We start from the raw sequence: 23,773 nt of genomic DNA on the forward strand, positions 1-23,773 counted from the left end.
TCAAGTCTCAACAGAAAATTCAATGCCTATTTAGAATTAGACTTATTTTTTAAGAAAATACAGAAAAATCTTTGATGTACGTACTCGTCACGGAACGAAGGTGTCATAATCCGAAAATTACGTGGATTTGGCTAGTAACTTTTCTATTTGGCTGGTAAATAAAAAATATTTAGTTGTCAAAAGTCAAATTCAGACAAATTTGTTCATTCTACTCATATGCAACCAGCCAATGACAGAACTGTTTAGATTTTTTCTAGATATACGGACATGAGTCACTTTGTAAGCCATCTTGTTATTTCATGGTTATGATGGTCAATAAGCTGATTGCATAATTTAACAGATTTCATTAAAATTCTATTGATATATTTTTTTCATAAAAAAATCTATCTATGATTATGCTGAATATGGTATTAAAGACCGTTCCAATTAGTTCTCTTTTCCTACACCACCTCAATATTGGTCATATTAAAGACTTCCCAAAGTATCTCCCTTTATTGTAACTCTTCAATAAATTTCAGACATATATGTATGTGTATAATCGAAGCGATTTATTACAGAAATAGCTGAATAAAGCTTTCGATAGCTACAACCTTGCTTTATTTACATTACATTTATTACATTAAATATATATGTGTGATTATATTTTAGATTATATGATTGAACTGACTACAACATACAACTTCAAGTACCAAAAACAGAGTAAAGCCACATCCTAATCGAAGAATACCGTAAGTGCTGATAAAAGACAAGTTTATTTTTTATTAACTCACACAAATATGCACTACCAATGAACGAAGAATTTTCATGCAATGATTAACAGCGCCGGATTTATTTGTGGTCTCTAGGCCTTATCAATGCTTTCCACAAATATTATTTATATATTAGAATACAAGAGAATTTGAATATTATCAAGTAAATCCTATCTTGAAGGAGATGCTCAATATTCTAGATATAGCATTAATAAACGAAGAAAAGTAATTGCTGATGGATAAAAAAGTTACATTATTGCATCATCAAAAGTGAAAAATAAAACAAACAAACAAACAAAAAAAACAAGGAACACAACAGTGGTTATGTTTTGAAACTCCATTGAATAAAGAATAGCATCTGTTGTGTTCCATGATTTTTTTAGCATTTGACGATGCAATAAATAACGTATTTTTTTTATCCGTCAATTTTCTTTGTTATAAATATAACAAATAAATGACAAAAGTCTATATTCCAAATTTTAAAATGTTGACCATCTTACCGTTTATTTCCTTAAGTACGTTGACATGCACAATTCTTGACAGCACCTGTTTCGTAGCGCAAAATCATTCATGTAATTAGTATGTCAATTCTTTTATTTATTTCGTCCTTAACTCATCAGAAGAAAAAACACTCTTTATCTGTGCCTAAACCTAAACGTAGATTCCATGAACAAAGCTTTTTTATTAGAACTGCACGCCTGTGGAATTGTCTTCCGTTTTCCTGCTTTCCGGCTGACTACAATATGGTTGTCTTCAAGTCTAACGTAAATAAGTTCTTGATGAGCCATTCCATATAAGTTATCAAATTTAACAAATTTTCATTACTAATGATTATTATATTGTCCAATTTCTACTGTACACTCTTTAACCCTTATCCTTGAGTGGCCTCTTGGCCTTGATAATGTGGTGATACCTATGAAAAAAAAAAAAGAAAAAGTACAATGTGAACAAGTTCTAATTGAATCGTCCCCCTAAGTAATCCAAGTTACAAAATTCCCACTGTTTACTATGCTAAAATCACAATGACTAATGTATACCTATTAACCCTTATCCTTGAGTGGCCTCTGGGCCTTGATAAGTGGTGACACCCATGTAAAAAAAAAAAAAAAAAAAAAAAAAAAACACTTATCACTTCAAACATAGTGTAATAAAATGAAAAAATAACTGCAACTTCTCTCTCAATTTCCAAATTTAGTAATCATGCCCATATGCCTTAATTTTCTTTAAAAATTGATGTCTTTTTTTCTTTCTGATGAGTTAAGGGCAAAATAAATTCAAGAATCGACATAATAATTACATAAATGATTTTGCACTACGAAATAGGTGTTGTAAAACATTGTACAGGTCAATGTGCTTAAGGAAATAAACAATAAGATGGTCAACATCTTAAAATTTGGAATATATTCTTTTGTCATTTATGTTTTATATACTCTCTAGTTACATCGAGCTTCATAAATTAAAAGATTGGTATAAATAAAAGGTGAAATATAATTGAATAAGCATATTTTCCAATATATATAATAATTATTCTTAATACCTACAAATACTAGTGGTTGATGCTTTTGCAATCATCAGTGTAGGAGGTGACAATTTCTGCTGGTTGGAAGATTAGAATCCAACCATAAAGTCACTTTTATTTTCAGTAAAAAATATCCAGCGCATGAATTATAATTATACAAGAGTGCTCAATATAAAGTAGAGCAGGATATACTTTTTATTTGTTTTCGCATAAACATTTAGATATCGCTACACAAACATGACTGAACATTTAGAAAAGCAACATCGTCTGATGATATCTACAGTTATCTATAATGGTTATAATAGTTAACCGAAACATAGTCATGATTGTGTAGTATACCTAAATGTATATGCAAAAGCAAATAAAAAGTATATATATATATATATATATATGTATATATATGTATATGAGAGCAAACAGTTAATGAAATATGTTAAAAAACACTTTGAAAAAGAGTTAAAAACATATTTAATCTGAAAAGGAAACACTTGATAAGTGGATAGTCCTTAATCTGCAGAGTTTCGAAGAAATACTTTCCTTCTGATCAGAGGGTAGGAATTAGCAAAACACGGGATCGGATTTTTTATACCAAAGTATTTGATGAAACTGCAAGTCAAAGATCTTATTTGATAACAAAAAGTGAAGTAGAGGGAATATGGCGAAGAAAAGGGTGATTACACGTGAATGGATAGTCTGGTGAAAGGTAAATAATCCAATGACGGTATTTTATTTTATATATATATATATATATATATATATATATATATATATATATATATATATATATATGTATATGTATATGTATATATATATATGTTTATATATATATATTTATATACTTATATATATTTATATATATATATATATATGTATATATATATGTATGTATATATATATATGTATGTATATATGTATATATGTATATATATGCATATATATGTATATATGTATATATACATATATATATATATATATATATATATATGTATATATACATATATATATATATGTATATAAATATCTGTATTTTAATTTCTAGCCTTCTCAAAATAATAAATCAATAAGAATAAAACATAATATATAGTCTAGTAGTAATACTTACGCTTATGCTTTCTATCTTCATTAGTCGTTCACCATAATTGGCAAAACATTACCTAACATTTGATTCTCCTCTTATTCTTTAACAACATCTAAAATACTCCCTACTTTTGTCATAGAAATTTACATTTTCCTTGAACTATTATTGCATTTCTATTATTAACCATGTTGCACATTTTACTCGTTGTTTAAAGTTAAACGTAATTTTATTTTGCAAGAACACAAAATAACAAAACGTGAAATGATGATGTACTTAACATTATTTGTTAAAAACTAATAACCAATAAGGATTTAGCTATTTCTAAATTTTTTAGATGAGGATTGATAATTCGTATTATTTGGATTATTCGGACTACTGTTCTCATCTTCACTTTTATTTTCATAACGTTTCAGTCGATGTAACCTCCGACCTTCTTCTGGTGTATCTGGTCAAACTTTGGAATCGTTCTATTGAACTCGAGAATCTGCATGGAATTTCCAAATTCACAAGGGTGGCATGCTTTCATTCCATCAGCTATGTCTGGGTAAAAGTCCTAAGTAATTCACCATTGTATTTTGAGTGTCACTCGCAGTGAGGAAACCAAATACTTTATCCATTACGCCACATGTCCGTTCGAAATTCTGTATAGATTCCCAAGTTTGGCAGAAAGATTCCTAAGTTTGACAAGACACACTTGAAGAAGGTCGGAGGTTACATTGACCGAAACATCTTGAGTGTTATATTCAAAACAAGAACAATAGTCCGAAGAATCCAATAATACAATGGAATTAGCCGTATCATATAAAACAGACATTTAAAATGTTCTATATTATTTTTAAAACTTTATTTCATTCATTTTACTCAAGAGCTTACCAGTTATCTACTTGGCCAATCAGAAAATTATTCCATTCTCAAAGAGTTGCCAAAAATCTTTGGTCCCCACTCATAATACCTAAACACATCTTAATCAATCAGTGCCCCTTCCGTTTTCCATAAGTTTTTTGCCTTTTTGTATTATTCCATTTGGCTGACTAATCTGAAACATGTGCACATCGATTCAACAGACAAAATATGATTAAACATATGTAAAAAAACAAAAAAAAATTCCATTTTGCTTCTGAGTCAAAATATTTCAATAATGGAGGGGGGTAAAAAATGGAGAAAAATATTCATTAAATTTTCTTTCATTCTCTCCAGGAAGGCTGCCATTCCACTTACGTCATTAGTACGAAGTGACAAGGAAGCAGGAGGAGGAGGGTAAATATGCAAAAAATAAATCATATTCAAGAAAGAACAAAAAATGGGAATTTAAACAAAAGTTTTCTCTGTACCAAAAAGAATAATGCCATCATGTTCAAAAGATATTTTTAACAGATGATCTTATAAAAATGCATATCTTACCTAAGTTATGTTCTTACAATTTAATCAATATAGCCATAAGATAGTTACACGCACACACACACACACACACATATTTTTTATCTCTCATTCTCTCATATATATATATATATATATATATATATATATATATATATATATATATATATATATATATAAAAAAGATTATTGGGTTTTTATTTATTTTTTATTAGCTATTCTGTTGTATTTAATTATCATGTTGAGGGAGTTACCTGCCCTATGTTTATTTGCATCAACACTTTTTAGACATATTTTTTGTTATTATTATTATTATTATTATTATTATTATTATTATTATTATTATTATTATTATTATTATTATTTATATATTTTTTTAATTTTATATTTTTTATTTATTTAAATATCTATTAAATATATTTTATGAGCACAAAAAATATTTAATAAATAAATTAATAATAATAATAATAATAATAATAATAATAATAATAATAATAACAATAATAATAATGATTACTAGCAGACCGCTCAGTGTTGCCCGCTTGCAAAATATTCTTAAAAATAGTATTTTAATTTATGCCAATTTCATATTTATTATTATCATTATTATTATTATTATAGAGCCAGCTACCATAAAAGTAACGAAAGAGCAAAAATGGACTTGAAACCTTTATTCTGTGAGAAAAAGGATGTAAGGAGGCAAAAAGGTCTACTAAATTTCGAAAGCGGTTTTGTACACTCTCAAAGCAGGAAAGGATACTCTTGGGAGCTCCTCCTCAGATGTGACAGAAGTACTCCATCTTAGGATGTATTCGGTTCTTGTACAGGTAGACGATTGCGTTAGGAGTAAGATAATTTTGGAGCGGTATAATGATTCTAACATAATAAAAGCACCATGTGTCATGTTGTGTTCAATAATTTCCTTAAATTACATATTTGTTTCCGTTTTCCAATTTCTAATCAATATATCATTTTATGTATGCCTGTCTGTCCTGTATTTTATCAATATTGATAGTGTTTTTATTAGTATTTATTGAATCCTAAATGTCCTCCACCAACAATCATCCGTTTATGTTTTCTGTATCCAATTACAAATCAAAATGTCCTCATCGATTTTGTCTCGGCTTACTCCCAGTACCCAAAACGATATCGACTGGTTTATTTTTTATATGTGGATGTGGATCAGATTTCTTTGGCAAACACATTATGTCGACTCTAATGAGTCTTATCCTATTAATTTTGAACTATCATCCTGCGTAGAGATTTAAATAATATGCACATGCCATAGGTAGAGTTGCTCTTTATGACAACACTCTGAGTTTATGCAGTCTTTTGTTGCATAAATTTCAATCCAACGCAACAAGAATAAAATAAAGTAAAACTAATATCTATCTCTATCTTCACTATTATACAAAAGGAACTTTGTGTGTGCGTGTTGTGTGTGTGTGTGAAGAATTCGTTCTCTACAGACACAGGAAGGGCTGGGCCGATATTTTAACATTTAACACAAAAGTACTTGATGTGTCTGGAAGTGTTCTTACATAGGTTTTATATCAGAATGCATCTGATAATTATCGAAAATCGATAATCGAAAAAATTTGATTAAAGAATGAAACTCTGATTTTGACCATAGTTAGCACTTTTATACAATCTAACATCACATTTGAGAAGTTTTATCACCGCACAAGCAGAAAGTTCTAGCCTATAAAATCAACTGTAGATTCTTTTATAAGAAAGGCGGGCGTTCAAAATGAATGTTTCTTTTTCGAGCGCAATTGAACTGTGATACTTAACTTTTGTATGTTTAAGTTTAATTCAAGTGATTACGTAAAAAGTGATTATGCAAAACTATTAGTTTGAGAAGAAAGTTCTTGCGGAATTTTTAATTTTGATTTCAAATGATGTATTTTCAAATAAGTTTTCCTTATAATACCTTTACTTCATGTATCTTTTTAAAGAGCGTTTTTTGCTCTATCTAATTGTTTTAATTACAATCGTTTTAAAAAATTGTCTTCTTTTCAGAACGTTGAATACAAGATGGAAAAAATGCAAATTTGCACAATTTTCTTATTTCAATTCAAGTTAGGCCGAAAAGTCGCTGAAACAGCTCATGACGAAGCGTTTGGCCCAGGAACCACTACTGAATGCACAACACAATGGTGGTTTAAGAAATTTTGTGGTATCAATGAGAGTTTTGAAGATGATGAGCATAGTGGTCGGCCATCGGATGTTGACAATGATCAATTAGCCTTAGTCAAAGTTAAGAACTTGCTTCTGAATTAGACGTATGCTATGATTTCTAACCGCTTAAGAGAGATTAGAAAGACAAATTAAGCTTTATAAATGGGTGTCTTATGACAACCAAAAGAAACGCCGTAATGAAGTGTCATCTTCCCTTTTTTACGCAACAAGAACAACCTGTTTCTCGACCGGGTTGTGACTTGTGATGGAAAGTCGGTTCTTTACAACAATCGGCGATGCTCAGCTCAGTGGTTAAATGCTGACAAAGCTCCATGACACTTCCCGAAGCCAGAATTGCACTAAAAGAAGGTCATGCTGATTGTTTGGTGGTCTGCAAATGGTCTCATCCATTACAGTTTTTGAATGCAGATGAAACCATTACAGCAGACAAGTACTGTCAACAAATGGATGAAATGCATCAGAAACTTCGACAACAACACTCAACATTAGTCAACAAAAAAGGCCTAATTCTCTACGACAATGCCCGACCGTACGTTGCTAAACTGGCCCTGCAGAAGTTGAATGAATTGGGCTACGAAACTCTGCCTCATCCGCCATACTCTCCAGATTTCTCATCTACCGACTACCACTTTTCAAGCATCTCAACAATTTTCTGCATGAGAAATGCTTCAAAAACCTAAACAATATCAAAAACGCCTTCAGCGACTTCATTGCCATAAGAACGCAAGATTTTAATGTTACTGGCATAAATACACGTTGTTTTGCATTTGCAAGTGTTGCTTCTGATGGTGATTATTTTGATCAATAAATTTTTGTTTGAACAGAGATATGTTCATATGAATTTAAAAGTTAAAAACCGCAAGAACTTTTTGTTCACTTCAAAAATTTCTTAAATTCAATAGCTGGTTCTTTAATAAGAGAGGAGCGCGTGCGAAATGAATGTTTCTGTTTTGAGCACAATTGAACCATGATACTTGAGTTTAGCATTTTAAACTTTAAGTGAAGCCATTATTTACAGATAATTTTATAAAATCAACAGTAGATTCTCTACAGTGCAATGTAAACTACAATATATTGTGGACTAAGTCATTGCAAGGAGGCATATGATGCTTACTCACGGTACACTGTGGTGAGAGGGTCCGTAACTAGAGCAGATAATCAATTGATTTGATTAATAAATGGACGATTTCACCGATACAAGTATGGGAGACTGGAACATTTTTATTCTCATTCAATCCCCGACAACGTCGGGTTTCCTTGTTTGTCTATATATAAATTAAAGGTATTCGTCTCTTTATCTGTATGTCTAGCTAAAACTCATATCCAAGAATATATATCTTGTTCTTCAATGGATTGGTAAAATAGTTAAATAAAAATAATAAAAATATATAATACTAGCTATACCGGTGTTGATCAGGATGCAGTAGAGTCATTTTAGTTTTTAATTCTTATTTGTTTTCACATTTTAAAACTTATACAGAAAAAGAAATAAAGTTTTAGTGGTAAGGTAGACAACTCCTATTATTTAATTTCAAATGAGTTATCTTCATTGCGTTATTGGAGTAATAACAACAACGAGGTTCTTCCAGCACCGAAAGAAGATCTCCTGGCAGGCTCTGAACTTCCCCGAAAAAAATGGGTAGCACTCAGCTAGGCCTGATTGAAGGTTGCCAAAATATGGGAGAACTTACACAAGTGGGGCTATGTATAGGACTCTCGGCATCTCTCTGGCGCCAGCATGCAGACTATCGCACATATCTTCACAGGCTGTACTCTAATTGAAGCATGCTCTGATGTGGAACTAAGGGATGCCTCAGAGACTGCCCGACAATGGATCTCAAGATGGAATGAAAGGAATGAAACACTGAGATGATGATGATGATGACGATGATGACAACAATGACGATGATGATGATGATGACACTGATGATGACGCTGACGATGATGATGATGATGATGATAATGATGACGACGACGACGACGATGATGATGATGATGATGATGAGTTATACTTATGAATGAGGACATCGTTTATAAATGATGTGTAGCGTAACCTTTTTGATATCGGAATTTAGAAGTTTATAAATAGTACTAATTTCTTTTCATGGTAGTTTCTATTTGAATATAGATAAACATTTTTGAACGGTTATTTAACATTATTAAACGAGAGAATGGTACTATCCTGTAATAATGCTGGTGGAATAATAAAAAAAAAAAGTAAGCCTAATTTACGATTTCAAAAATTATTCTTTTAATTTTTGTTGTTTTTTTTTTTTTTTTGGTTAGAAATTAATTTTGAATTGCTTGTACTAATGATGAAATGATAAATATAATATTTATTGATTTTTAACAATCAGTAAAACTAAAATTACGGTAACATCTAAATATAATTTTAATTTATTACATTTGCCAAGGTAGAGGTTATTATATCAGTCGATCTTGTTCCCTCCGCTAAATTATGATTTATAATTTTGTTAAATTTGTTTGCCACAATGTTTGTGCAATCGTCACTAAACTTGGTCAAAATATCAATTATGGTCTAACAGCTTTAATTTTATGATTTCTACATCAAAGTTCAGAGTCAAGATCACCTAAAAGGTGAAAGTCACTCTTGGCAATAACTTCGGTAGTATTCATGGTAGCAATTCGCTATCTGACCCATATTGTAGCCAATGACATCCCGTATCTTATATTTAACCTTAATACTGGCATTTTCATATGTGACCTCGATAAGTTCGATCAAGGTTGAAATTTTAATTTCCGATGTTCTAAATTTGATGTATGGATATGATTATCTTTGAGAACCATAATCACAATGCCAAAAAAAGTAAAATAAATAGTTTTTGGATTATCAAACTTTCCATGGCATAAAATCGGGAATATTTCATACAATATGGAGAAGTAACTTAGAATTGGTTTAATTTGTTATATTTAATTCAAAGTTAAAATCACAGAAAAGGTTACCAGTTATTTGGCTCATATTGTAATCAATGAAGACCTGCATCTTACATGATAATTACCTTTGGCCTTGACCTTGAAAAATTCATTCATGACTTTTTTATATTATAAATATGGTTCTTATGCATTAAATGGATCATTTGTAGTAGGAACCGTTAAATTTTGAAATATTGAAGAATTGGTATTTTTTCATTATTGTGATTTTATAAGATTTAGTTTATGCAAAATTGTCCAAATTTCTAACAAATTTTTTCCTATTTATAGAAGACTGAAGTTAATGGAAGAAAATACAGAAAAGTCGCATCATGAATAGGGTTCTTATGCATTAAAAGTTCAGTTGTAGAAGGAACTGTTGGATTTTCTTGCATTAAAGCATTAAAGGTAATTAAACGAACTTAAAGCAAAAATAAAACATACTAGTTAATATTTTCTGTTCAACAACAGACTAACATTTGACATAAAGGTCACATTTTATACATGTTGAATAACATTAACAAGAAAAACATAAATCCTTTTTCGATGTACAAAAAATATCTGTTCATTTGTTTCTCTTTTCAGAATTATAAAAGAAAATTTTCTATATTTGCTAGTTCATTCACCGATTCTGTTTTTATTATTAAATTTAATTTTTTCTTTAATATATACAATAGCAAGACTTATGGAAATTCCATAGTTGTTTTTCTCGATGAAATTAAATTAAAAAATCTAAATACTATCAAATATAAGAATTTTAAATGATAGTTTAACGTTGCCAGAAAAAATTTAGAAACCCAAGAAACCCTCACTTCATATAATTATGTTTAATATCTTTTATATTTAAATGTTAAAAAGAAATGAATGGAATTTTTTAAAAACACTTTTCTTTTTCAGAACATGAAGCAGTAGACGTCGAATATGAACGGTGAAAAAGAAGTTTTTTTTTACAGCTTTTTATTCATTAACTCATTCCAATAATTGAAATAGCATAAATAAAATATTAATTTTCATTAAATTAAAATTTCGTCCAAATTTCGACCTTGACTGAACTTATCAAGATCACATATGAAAATGTCAGTTTTAGGGTTAGATGTAAGATATGGGACATCATTGGCTACAATATGGGCCACCTAGCGAACTGCTACAATGAATACTACCAAAATCATTACCAGATGAGACTTCCACCTGTTACTTGTACAAATTTTTATTAAAACCTCTTTGGCTAAAACTTTTACATTAAATTAATTTGCAAAAAAATCAGTTGTTGTTTGCTTCTCTTTGACATACATAAAGAAAGCTTTACTAATACTACTACTGCATTTATTTTTGATGAATTACTTCCCTTCCGTTTATTGGTAGCGTTAGTCATGCTAAAGGAGAGGTAGGCAACAAAATAGTTTCTATGGTTGTTTACTGGATTTTTTCTTTTTGCTATTGTTTGTATGTATGTATGTCACCACGGGCCAAATGACCATTTCAAAGCTAAAAGTATATTTCTAAAGACTAGAAATAGATTTAACATTATTTCACTTTTAAATGGGCCGATGATTTCTCACAAATAAAATGTGTTTTTTTAAGTTGTAGTCATTTATTCTTTTTTGTTTTCATGTAAATTTAATTTATCACAATTTTTTTTATCATAAAATATATAGGTAGGGTAGAGTTGAGCTATTGAAATGTAAATATTATGAATCATGTTCCTTTTAGATCATTGTGCTACATTAGAAAAGTTTTTTTTTAAATATATTCTTTATTGTATCGACATATTCACCCATCTGGCATCAACTGAAATGAATGGCTCTCGTCTTGGGGAGGCCTCATGTTTTGACAAGCTTCTGGGCTTGATCTTTACTCCTGATCTTAAATGAAACACATACATTAAATCCGTTGCCAAGGCCGCTGGAAAAATGGTGGGATCCTTCTATTAATCCAGTAGATATCTCACTGCTGATGCAATTCTCTATCTATATAAGAGCCAGGTACGTCCAAGGATGGAGTACTGTTGCCACATTTGGGCAGGAGCTGCTAGAAAGGACTTATCCTGCCTTCAAAATAGAATTCGTAGCCTCGTAGGGATGTTCTTTTCTCTTCACTGCAACTTCTTTCTCACAGAAGAGATGTTGCGAGTTTCTCTACTTTATCGTTATTTTCATGGCAAGTGCTCGCCTGAACTCCAATCTATGGGCTCTTCTCGCCAAACTTTCACAAGAAACACCCGTCTAGCAGAAAAGACTATCACTAATTTCCCCCATTCTTTATCTGTACCTAAACCTAAACGTAGATTCTATGAGCAAAGCTTCTTTCTTACAATTGCACGCCTATGGAATTGTCTTCTGTTTTCCTGCTTTCCAGCTGACTACAATATGGTTGTCTTCAGTTTAACGCAAACAAGTTTTTGATGAGCCGTTCCATATAAGTTAACAAATTTACCGAATTTCCATTACTAATGATTACTATATTGTCCAATTTCTACTGTACACTTTTTAACCCTTATTCTCGAGTGACCTCTTGGCCTTGATAAGTGGTGATGCCTATGTAAAAAAATCTTCCAGATTTCCCTGTTAATATGTAATATGCACACACGTACACACACACACACACACACACACACACACACACACACACACACATATATATATATATATATATATATATACATACATAAAAATTCAGAGGTAGAAATGGTCAAAAAAAAACAGGATAAAAGTGTTCAATACGTTAGTAGAGCTGAATAAGTATTGACTTCATTCATTAAAATAACGTATTTGAAATGAATTAAACATGTAAATATACAGACATTGCTATGGTTAGAGTGAGGGGGGTTACATGTAATGAAGTGTTGTGAGGAGGATTTTTTGGCTGCAATGTTAACATATATCTAGTTGATTGCATTCCAACATACGTCCCATATATCCAATATATACGCTCTAGATATGTTTAGTGGGGAAGCATTTATATGATAAATAGTTAACATACGTCCAGTTAGTTACATTTAATATACGTCCTATTATTTATATTGGATTTGCGGCAAGTGCTAGATTTGAGTAAAAGTTAAGAATAGTTGCATGTTGACACGTTTAATTCATTTGAAATACATAACCTTCACACTCGTCACTTTTCATTTGAACTTAATTTGATCACTATGTAAATGTATGCTTCTTTCCTTCTTTCTCTCTCCGCTTTTTTCTTCTTCCCCTTTTTTTCCTCTATATATTTCTCTTATTTTGTTTCTTATTTTGTTAATACCCACTCGTGACCTTAACAATCATATTTTTTGGCCTTTCTCATTTTGACTTTTGTCTGACGAAGCAGACTATAAATTTTTTGTCTGCGGAAACAATTGTAATGAATTAAGTCAATACTTGAGGTTGCAAAATAAAAAAAAAACATATATAAGAAATTGAATTTAAACTCTGTAAATTAGAATTTACAATAAATTTATCATTCGACTGGGAATACAAGTTGAAAACTGAAAAATTTTCCTTTTTCCATTTTTCGACTTTTTTCAACTATTTGTTTAATTTTTCAACTTTTTTCAATGAGCTTGGATTTCCTTTGGAGTATTCTTTTAACCCATACATTTCTACATTATTATAAACTTTCATGCAAATATGACTTCTTTCATAATTTATAGTTTTCAATTTATGTGCTAACCAGTAAAATTTGTAGCCAGCCTATGAATATCATTTTTCTAAATACCTTTCTCTGACGATAAGAGTTATTCTTTGAAACTTTATGGAATAAATTACACTGAGTAATATGTAACTTGGGTGCAAAAAGAAAGGATGGAAAGAAAAACAAAAAGAAAATGTTAGAGGGTTACAAAAAAAGGATTAAAATGTTAGAGAGTTACAAGGGAGGAGAAGAAATAAGAAGTATATTATACCCAGAAATATATAATTGTCGGAAAAGAAAATTGTAGGAAAAGAAAAGAAGGGATAACTTTAAGAAATTTTATAGATAGATAGATAGATTTGTGTGTGAGAGAGAGAGAGAGAGAGAGAGAGAGAGAGAGAGAGAGAGAGAGAGAGAGAGAGGACAAGCAAGCAAACAAACATCAATTCTGACAAAGGTAATCTATTGATCCGGATGTGAAGATAAGAAAATTCAATTTATGTGAAAATGTTTTCATATTCTCGCACACTTGTCACTTCTTACTACCCAAGTTGTCTCCCCTAACCCTTAACACCTAGAGAAACATTTGTTCTCGTGATTCTTTCCTGTTTCCTTTCTCCTCTTGTTTCTTTAAGTCAAATAATCAATAGTGCTTATGCTTCTATATTGATTTTGTCTCTACACACATATTCTTCTCTCAAATACAATCCATTGCTCCTGACAACTTAGTACACTTTGTGCAGATTAAAATCTTTGTTCTGAATAGTTTTTGATGATACTTGACAGATACTGAGCAACACAATCTTGCTAATGCATTTAGAAGAGGCAAAGAAATAGCCATAATTACTTTTTTATATAAAAAAAACCGTTTTAAACATCATTTGATAAATATCTCTATTGGTTAAATTGACAAATAATTCGATGTAATCTGATTGTCGATATAACTTGTTTAACTAAAGAACAAGAAAGTAAAATAAAATATTGTAATGAAAAAGCCCAAGTCAGAGGATGCTTGAAAGAAGCTTTATTTTACTGAGAACTGCGCAGAGATGAGCCACTACGAGTACTGCCATTGATTTAACGAAAGAAAGAAAGCTCACTTCAGGAGAGCATAAGCGGAAGTTTAAGAGGGTTTTTTTTCAGCACAAATATAAATTTGTTATATTTCTGTGATGAAAATCCATGAAGATCAGCTGGTGCTATCCACTAGGACTCCAACATCTGAACAAGCCACAAATTCAAGAAAACTTGGATGAAATTTAAAAAAAAGAAAAAACATAAGCAGAAGTTAAAGAGGTCTTTTTTTTTTTCATCACACTCTCTGCCACTCAGTGAATTTGGAGGCCGTATGATTGGCTTGGGACATAAGGCTACATAGAATCTCAAAAGCGGGTCTCTGTTTAAATATAATTTAACTTCTTTAAAGAACAAGAAAGTAAAATCAAATATAAATTTGTTACATTTCTTTGTTGAAAACGACATCCATGAAGATCAGCTGGTGCTATCCACTAGGATTCCAACATGTGAAAATGCCACATATTCAGGAAAACTTTGATTAATTTTTTTTAAAAAATGAATGAAAAGCTGTGGTTGTCAATGTGGTGGAAAATTGCAAAAGGTTGTTAGAAAGTTAAGGGAAGGCGAGGACAGCTAGAAAGTAGCCATAACAATAAGTTAAGGGAAGGCGAGGATAGTTAGAAAGTAGCCATAGCAATAATCGGCCATTTTCTTGGATAAAGTAATAAAGCCATAGCATAAAATATATTCCTAAATACACAGAAATAACTGACGTCTGGAAAACTGAACTTAATGGGGAAATTCGAGAATATAACATTCTTGTGATACGATCGACGTTCCTCTCACAAAGTGTTAAAAAAAATTTTAAAAGAGGAAAAATATGACAAAAAAAAAAGCAAATGAGATTATCAGCAAAAAAAGGTATAGGATGTTGTTCACCGAGACACACAAAAACAGCTTGAATAGCATTGTTAATCAAGCTGTTGGTTGGTTGTTTTTGTTTTACAGCATATCAACCCTTTTCAGTTTATTTAATGCCGAATCCAGTGATTTTGAAGAAAAATTTTTTAATAGAATATATTTGTTTTTTTGTGTTTTTTTTTCAAGTCGGTTTCTAATTAACCCATAGTTGGGACCCTAACAGGTACTACCACCCTGGGTCAGAGTGAACCTGGGAGCAATGGCAATTAAGGAGTGGCTCCACACTCCCCAAAGCCTCACCATCGGATATAGTTTAAGGTCATATCCAGGACCTAATCAAGCTATGACAGTGATTAGGACAAAGGAACAAACAATAGGGGTCAATATATTTAGAGTGTTTACCGACAGTCTTGGGAGTGACAATGAGTTTTGCGACAATTTATGGACAGTCTTGGGTTTGGAACAGTTGAGGACAGCTTTAAGTTGAGGGCAATTTTAAAATTTGATACAACTGTAAGCAAATCAAGATGAGCTGACGTCAATCGACGAAAAAGAGATTTTGAAAAACAATGTACACATGGACCATATTGTTAAGAGAGCGGTTTTCTACAATGGTGTTACACACACACACACACACACACACACAAAGCCCAACCAATATATACAGAATGTGTTGGAGTCTCTTGTTTCTTTCGAGTTTGTGTTTTGTTTGAATTGTTTTTTTATACTTGTGAACCAGTTCACCCCATCGGCAGTTGTGAGACAACAACATGGACAGAGATGTCAATAACTACTGCATCATTGCTGCTGACCAAATATTTAAATCCTCTTTTTAAAATAAATTTAGCAAAGAAATACGGTCATCCATTTTTTTACTCACTCCAATATTGTATCTACTTTATGGTAACAGCAAATAGTTTATATGGTTGGCAGGAATTATTGCTTAGCAAGTAATTCTCCCATTTTGAATCTGCTTTAATCAATGACAGGATGGGGAGAGAAGAAACATTTCTCAAAAAATGTTGACTCAAATTATCGATTTCATACAGCATGCCAATTTGAGCAATATTAGCATATTCATAGAATTCTATAAGATTAACAAAATCTGAAGATAATTTGACTACTTCAGTATGAGAAAATGGAGAAAGAAATAATATTAAGGGAAGCAAGTTTCACCATAATTTGTATGAGTTTAACCATTTTACTAATGGAACATATTGAAAAGACATGAACTAGAATTATCTAAAAGCAAATAATCTTTAAGTTAAATACAATATAATATTTAGAAAATCATTCACATTAGTATTATATCGGATGACAGCTAAATCTTCTAATTTTATTTCTTAACTTCTTTCAAAATAATTAAGCGATACAAACGAAACAATTTATAATAATATGCAGTCTAGCATTTATTTTATTTACTTCCTTTAAATGAGGTTAGACACAAGTATGGGTTTCATGAAAGTGCTTCTATGAAAAAAAACTGGAGTCGAACTCGGTACACCCAGGTTTTTAGTGTGTGTCATTACTGTAAAAGTCTACAGGAAGATCTCCAGTTTGTAGTGGTATAAAGCCAAAACTGGACGGTAACATCAAATGCTGCCAAGACTTAGCTTATTTCCTTTAATAATAACAAGAAACATTCTCAACCACTAATTGCCATGGCTAATGACCCACTACCTGAAAGTACTTCCCTCAAGCTCATAAAGTTAACATTTACAAACAACATGAATTGGAAGAAATACATTGAGGTAATCGCCAAGGCTGCTGTGAGGAAAGTTTGCTCTCTCTATCATACTAGAAGGTTACTCACACTTGAGAGTATCCTATACGTCTACAAAGCAACTATTCCCCCATGCATGGAGTATTGTTGTCACATCTGGGCTGGTGCATCTGCCACTAGTCTTTCGCTCGTAAATAAGGTTAAAAAAAAAGTTGCCAACCTAAAAGGTCCCACGCTGTCGGCCAAACTTCAACCTCTGTCCCATCGTTCAAATGTAGCATTGTTGTACTTGTTTTACAAGCACTTTAATGGTAAGTGTTCAGACAAACTCAAAACACTAGTACCCCCTCGATGTAAATACTCCCAACAAACCCAATAAACAACAAAATTCCACCTCTTCACTGTAGAGATCCCTAGTTGCCGGAAAGCCTTCTACTTAAATAGCTTTTTCCCTCGAACTGCTAGACATTGGAATTTCCTCCCAGACCCCTGCTTCCCTGATTGCACTGATATGCAGAAGTTCAAATATAATGTGAACAGACATCTAGCTGCCCAACTCCCTAAATAGTATCCATGCAGATCTGGTCCCAAATAGTAGCCCCTTATGACTTAGTGGCACTGTGATTTGTTTGAAGTGAAAAAAACAGTAAAAAAACACTTAGCCACAATTAACATGTACACTTATGCAGTTAATGTGTTTTTCAATGTTTTCCATCCTTATCCAGTCCAACCTGATAATTTGTGAAAACATCTAACATGTTTTGTTGATGGATTTTGTCGTTTTCATCAATAATGTTTAACATTTTTTAATACTTTTTGTACTTAAATGCATTTATGTTCTTGCCATATCGAGATTTAATTTTTCATTGTATTACTATTGCACTTATTATCTCTTCCAACCAGGCTGGAGACTGCGACATTAAACAAGAGTTTTATTCATTTTGTTTGCATTCTTCAGACTACTCTTCTAATCTTCAGTGTTATTTTCATAATGTTTTGTTCGACTTAACTATAACATTGTCCGGGAACCAATATGTTGTAGCCTCAGTTGCAAAGCAAACAAGAAAAAAGAACTTCAACTCGTTTGTTTTTGCTGTACAACATTTATTTATTTATTTATTTTTTATTATTCAATCTTCACCCCAAACAAGGCAAGTGCCACTTTGAAGTAGGGAGCTACTATCGGGGACATAATTTGTGGGGGCATTATGAAGGGGGATGAGTAGAAAGATGTTTGTTCACATTACACTTGAACTTCTGTATATCAGTACAGTTGGGAAAGCAGTATCCCGGAAGGGAGTTCCAAAGACTTGCAGTTCTGGAGAAGAAACTATTGGAGTAAAAGGCTTTCTTACACCTAGGCATCTCTACTGTAAAGGGGTGGGACTTAGTTGCTTGTCGGGTTAGTCGGGGGTAGTCACGTCACGTACAAGTGCTTGCAGTTCGTCAAAGCATTCACCATTAAAGTATTTGTAGAACAGGCAGAGGGATGCAACATTTTGTTGATGAGACAGAGGCTGAAGCCTAGATGACAGTTCAGGACCTATCAGGGTGACTTTCTTATGAATCCTGTCCAGGAGTGAGAGACAAGCAGCAAATGCAGCAGCGCAAATGTGACAGCAATACTCCATACATGGGCGAATGGTGGCCTTATAGAGGTATAGGATACTGGCAGGCGTAAGTAATTTTCTGGCACAGTAGACAGAGCCGACCTTCTTTGGAGCAGCCTTGGCAATGCTCTCAATGTATATATTCCAGTTCATGTTCCCTGTAAACATTAGGCCGATGAGTTTAAAACAAGTACTTTCAGGCAGTGTATTCTTGGCCATTGCTATTGGTAGTAGAAGAGGTTTCTTGTAGTTATTGAAGGAAACAAGTTTAGTCTTGGCAGCATTGAATGTGATCATCCATTTTTGTCCCCATTCCACTACAGATTGGAGGTTATCCTCTAGTGTTTCTGCCATTTCCTTGGATATGTGTTCATTTGTTTACCCCTCATGCCTGTTATAGAGGGTGGTGTCATCGGCAAATATACCCATCTCCGAAACAATTTTATCAGGGAGGTCATTTATGAATATCAAGAATAATAAAAGTCCAAGGATAGACCCCTGGGGGTACTCCCGCATTTATATCATATTGTTTGGATGTACGACTGTCGAGGACTAGGATTTTTCTCTTACTTAAGAAGGATTTAATTACATTATGTATTCTTCCAGTGATAATTTATGATCTAATTTTCCTTAAAAGACCATCGTGCCATACCCTGTCAAAAGCCTTAGATATATCAAGGGCTACTGCTCTACCCTCCCCTGTTTTGTCCAGTGAGCAGTATATACGTTCAGAAACTACAGTTAATATATCTGATGTTGAACGGGCTTGCCTGAATTTCCTCATTCTCTCGTTACGCTGCGACCTCTCTCACATGATCGTCTTCTCTCTTGCTTTTGAACGTTATCCACACCTCTAATGTGATCTCGAACGTTATTCCCATCTCAAATGTGATCTGCTTTTTAAAGTCTTTATTTTTCTTTACTGTTGCCGTCATTTTGCATACATTTGGAATACACACATCAGTGCTATGTTATATAACCTCCTCAGTAACCCGTGGCATAGTGGATAAAGTACTTGGTAAAATTTAGTTGTAAAAGTTAGATTCTTCAGAAGCTGTTTACTTTGGGAATATCGGCTTTGTCCATTACACATTTATATTTTTATGGGGGTTGGGTTCAGAATGAAAATAGGATATTATGTCTAATGGTCAGCTTGTTATGCTTGTCATAATGATAACATCTAAACAATTTAAAATGATACAGGCATGATTTAGTCATGTAATACAACAGATGGTGCGACTCATTGTTCAGGCTAAAACTGTTGCAAATAGACAAATCACTTAAAATGAAACATGAGCAATGCAAAGTGGAGCACGATAACCATGAAAAATGGGCATGAACTAACAATAGACAACGTTAGCTAATTAAGCGAGTCCATCCAGTATGTGACTTTATAGGGGTCATTAATGGACCATTAAAGTGAAGTGGCTTTTGTTTTAGAAAAATGGCAGATTGCTGTATGCACTGTACAAGAGATATAGTGGAGAGATGCAAGATTCAAATACACTGATAATGGTTATGAACTCCCGTATAATGGCAGTCCAAGAATGACATCTAACGTCAGCATTATTATTTTTGTAGAGTATTATAATAACTTTACTAAGATCCACCATTATGATAATAAGTTAATGCAGATTATATTCGTGGAAAAAAGCCATGCTATCTATTTGTTCTTGGTCTTCAATCCAGCTGTCAGAGTGTAACTCAGGAGACTTTTTGGTCACTTCTTAATGATCTGATCGCCATTGTTCCAGCAGACGCTACTTTGGAGATCATCAGAAATTTGAATAGACATATCGGTTTTGAAGTGAAAAGTTACCAGGATCATAGAAAATTTGGTTACGGTAACTGCAGTGCTGACGAAATTAGCATTATCGACCGTTCTAATTCTCATGATCTCATAATTTCAAATCACTTTCAAAAAATGCATGCTTGCAGACTTCCTATGTTGAGAAAACGCCTTCATAGATCAACTTTTCTCTGGCCAGATGGCAGGATCGAAAGGCCGTTCTTGATACCTCAGAATCTTCTAGTAAGTTTCAATCTGCATAGTGACTCAATAAAGGTTGCATTTCACATATCAAGTTGTCACATTGAAAAGAGAGTGAATAGACATATCACTTTACCACCAGTCACCAACACTGAGGACATGTATGATGTCGCTAAATCCATAAAGAAAAATGCTGTTAATGCCGAATTTAGCTAAACAAAACTAAGTTGCCTTTATATAAATAAAATAATGTGCTCATGGATGGAGTATGTCTGAGGAAAACAAGTGTGACTGAAGAAGAGATAAAATAAAAATTTCCTTAGTTAGAACTACTACTAGATAGAAGATGTATAGGGAGACCAGGCGTGAGGAAAAGAAAGCTGTGCTAGCAATCAAAACATCCTCTGTTAGAAATTGAACATGAGCGAAGGAGATCACAATATTTAGTATATAATCAGGATATATCGTTGTTGTGGACCGATAAGGGTCCAGAAGAAAGACACAACTCAGTAAGTAAAAGAGTGTATTATTATCCAGAAGGTGGGCACCACAGCAATTATTAAAGTACAGAAAATATCAGTTATTCTTTAGCGTGAATGATGAAAATGGCAGTCTAATGATTGATATGGAAATGGCCATGCAACATAGGTGGTGATACTTTAAGAAAATATCGACCAAGAAGTTCGTCTATTAGCAAACTCTGTTTATGATGCTGTTCAACAGATAATAGTTGCCAAATTCGATGTTGTGCTGCAGTCTATGGAAGCCGGGCAAGACAAATGAGTCCAAATGATATAATGTGGCAGTCAATGCAAAGATATACTACTGCATATATGGCATGGCCATTCAATAAAACAATTGCAAAGAAAAGGATTCTGTTTGACTGGAACCAAAGTTCGACTGGAAAAGGAAAAGCAGTCTGGTTAATCTCTGCAACTAGCGGTTAATTATGATGCAATTGATACTTCATAAAAACCTTTAACAGAATTGCTTCAACTGTGTGTAAAATACCATATTATAGCATGATTATATTAACTATTAAAGATTACATTTTATAAAAATTCTACCAAATTATTTCACTCTCTCCTTACTCTGTCTAGATGGTTGACAAATAAATTCACGTTCTCAACTGCTGTAAATCAGGAAGAATCCAATTTCTTTGTCTTTGGACCTGTTAAATATTGAAAAATAATATGCGAATCTATTAAATGAATATGATGTTTTAATTTAATTAATACTACCTTATAGATGGAATAAGTATTTCTACATTTGCTCTATAATCTATATTTCGATCAAATGTTAATGTCAAACAATTCATAACTCAAATAAATCGAACTTAAGTAAGTATTTAAAAAGAAACGGATATTTATAAGAACAATATGTTCTTCATTCATATATTAATATCTGACACAAATATATACACGGGGTGGAACCCCTACAAATTGTAATAATGACGTCACTTCCGGTTACCAGGTTCTGCTTTTCCTGACGTCACTTCCGGTTACCAGGTTCTGCTTTTTAGCAGTCTGAATCCAAGACTCAGAGACAATCGTAACTTTACTTTGTCCTTCAGTTAGTCTCACTCAACTAACATCGTTGCTGTATTTTGTGTTTAATATATTATTCAATTCACCATTTCTTTCCAACATTTACGCCATAACAGTCACCAATAAAAATAATTCATATTGTTTGGTATAATTTAAGCGAGCAGAATATGGAAAAAGCAGAAACTGAACATAAAATTCTGGGAACATATGTGTACTCGTATCCTCATGAGACGATTTGTCACGCTTAAGCGTATTTAAAAAAATCGAATATTTATAAGAACAACTATATATTTGTAATTCATCTATATATATATAATAATATATAAAAGCGAAAATGTGTGTATGTATGTATGTATGCATGTGTGTTTTTATGTCTCGCAAAAACTTTCGACACGGATCACAGATTTTCACGAGATTGGTATCATTGTAAAGCTCGATCCTTCGCCCGACAAATATCGAAAAATTAGCCAAAAACATTAATTCCTTCACCCTAAAATCATCAGTTTTCTATAGAGAGGGTGTAGCAAAAACCGTCCTCTCATGACAAGTTCACTTCTACGCATGCGCAAATGACGTTGGAATATGATTCAGTTTAAATATTAAATAAACCGATTCACTTTCGTCAATGTTGTCTTAGCTCAGTTGCTTAGAGGGCGGCGTCATTATCTAAAGGTTATAAGTTCCAATCGTGGTGTGAGATTTCTTTTCTTCTCGATTTTTTTAAATTTTAATATTGAAACAGGGTTATTTAAGCCATTTTCATGTTTTTTGGGTTTTTTATTTTTCAGATTTTTTAAAGAAGCTTTAACGTTCGTTTTTTAGTTTTCTTTTTCCATCACATTCGTGTTTTCTTTTTTGTTTTTGTTTTTCCGATTTTTACATTTAACATCGTCCGTTTGCCTTACGTTAGGTTTTTTTGGGTGTTTTTTTCGATTTTTTTAAGTTTTAACATTTTTTTTATATAAAATATTCAATAATTTAATATTTAATATTTAAAAATATTTACTTCGCTTATTCTTATGTTTTGATTATTAATCCCCCCCCCCCGCCCGAGCACACACACACCTCTAAACACCTGGACAACGCCGGGTACCCCCGCTAGTCTATATATATAAAAGTGAAAATGTGTGTATGTATGTATGTATGTTTGCTTTTTGTATATGTCTGTAAAAGGCTTTTTTTCGCTAGACTTCTCAGTCGGCTCATTCCTTCTTAAAACTTTTTATATCACATCTAAATGATAATATCTATGAGTTACGAACGGGGATCGCCTGCCTATTTAATTTGGCCGGCTTTCACATGCTATTTTTTCCAGATTTTTAGAGCGTCCCGTGTATCTTTTGCTTTTCAGTATAAAACAAGCGAAAACTGGCTTGCAGCCGTGTCATGTTTCAAGGTCAAACATCACGCGTCTTAAGTTTCTCGCAGCTGTTAATTTCATTTTATAAACGTTAAATTAAGAGGCTTTTCATTCCTCTTCTCTTGTGGCCG

At 32.4% G+C, this 23,773-nt stretch overlaps 1 protein-coding gene across 6 annotated transcripts in view; it reads left to right on the top strand.

The window, feature by feature from the left end:
• The window catches only part of LOC145297486 (high-affinity choline transporter 1-like), a 279,088-nt gene that overhangs the window by 102,303 nt on the left and 153,012 nt on the right, over positions 1 to 23,773 (top strand). For 3 of the 6 annotated variants that reach the window (XM_080143361.1, XM_080143363.1, XM_080143366.1), the window contains exon 3: positions 649 to 728. The exons of the other annotated variants lie outside the window; for them this stretch is intronic. The gene's annotated coding sequence lies outside the window, so the exon portion shown is untranslated. The remainder of the gene's footprint in view (positions 1 to 648; positions 729 to 23,773) is intronic. 6 annotated transcript variants of the gene reach the window in all.

Source organism: Euprymna scolopes, chromosome 18 (assembly GCF_053919585.1).
Source record: "Euprymna scolopes isolate OS-2025 chromosome 18, ASM5391958v1, whole genome shotgun sequence".
NCBI lineage: Eukaryota > Metazoa > Mollusca > Cephalopoda > Sepiida > Sepiolidae > Euprymna > Euprymna scolopes.